Here is a 906-nt window from a genome sequence, read left to right as displayed (position 1 = left end):
GTTATCAGAGACCTAGAGCACAGGCCCTGGCGTCAGACTGCCTGGGTTCAAATCCCACATCCTGGCCTTGTGATATTGACACATTTCCTAATTTTATGGCCTTTGTATTGCATATATTATCATATTACATATTATAGAAAGATCATACAGGTACCTATTAATAATAAAAATAATTGTAAGTGAATCAATGAGGGTGTGAAGTAGGAGTCAAACTCATTTTGTTTTTATATTAGGTAATATGCCAGCATAAAATGTGGAAATCAAACTTACTAGGCAGTTATAAGCAAACACAGCATATTTTCCAAATCTACCTGTCAAAGTTCCTTAAAAAAAAAATCACAGACATTTTTGCAGACATTTACCTCCCTCTCATGCTGCCTCAGATATTAGGTGATATGTTGCAAAGAGTAAATGAATTCCACCCAATATCCATAACATTTCATCCTTATCTTAGACATTAGAAGTATATAGAGCCTGGGTAGCTCAGTTGGTAGAGCATCAGACTTTTAATCTGAGGGTCCAGGGTTCAAGTCCCTGTCCAGGCGCTAGGGTTTATTATTGGGGCCTGCCCCGTGGCAGAGTGGTTAAGTTTGTGTGCTGTACTTTGGCAGCCTAGGGTTTCACCCATTCGAATCCTGGGCAGGGACGTGTGCCACGTGTGCCACTCATCAGGCCACACTGAGGTGGTATCCCACATGCCACAACTAGAAGGACCCACAACGAAGAATACACAACTATTTACCGGGGGGCTTTGGGGAGAAAAAGGAAAAACATTTAAAAATCTTAAAAAGAAAAAAAAGAAGTGTATGGAAGTCATAAATCTGAACTGGAAGCAGACATTTCCTATTCTGAAGCCTAGTCTCAGTCAATTATAATTTTTAAATTGTGCAAAACTATATTATCCTT

General features: G+C 39.4%; 1 non-coding gene across 1 annotated transcript; it reads left to right on the top strand.

Moving 5' to 3' along the window:
• The first annotated feature begins 472 nt into the window (after positions 1-472).
• Positions 473-545, top strand: TRNAK-UUU (transfer RNA lysine (anticodon UUU)). The gene has a single exon. It is a non-coding gene; the product is annotated as a tRNA-Lys (tRNA).
• Positions 546-906: the final 361 nt, after the last annotated feature.

The sequence above is a fragment of the Equus przewalskii genome, chromosome 15 (genome assembly GCF_037783145.1).
Source record: "Equus przewalskii isolate Varuska chromosome 15, EquPr2, whole genome shotgun sequence".
Lineage (NCBI taxonomy): Eukaryota > Metazoa > Chordata > Mammalia > Perissodactyla > Equidae > Equus > Equus przewalskii.
This window is presented reverse-complemented; position numbering and strand designations above follow the sequence as displayed.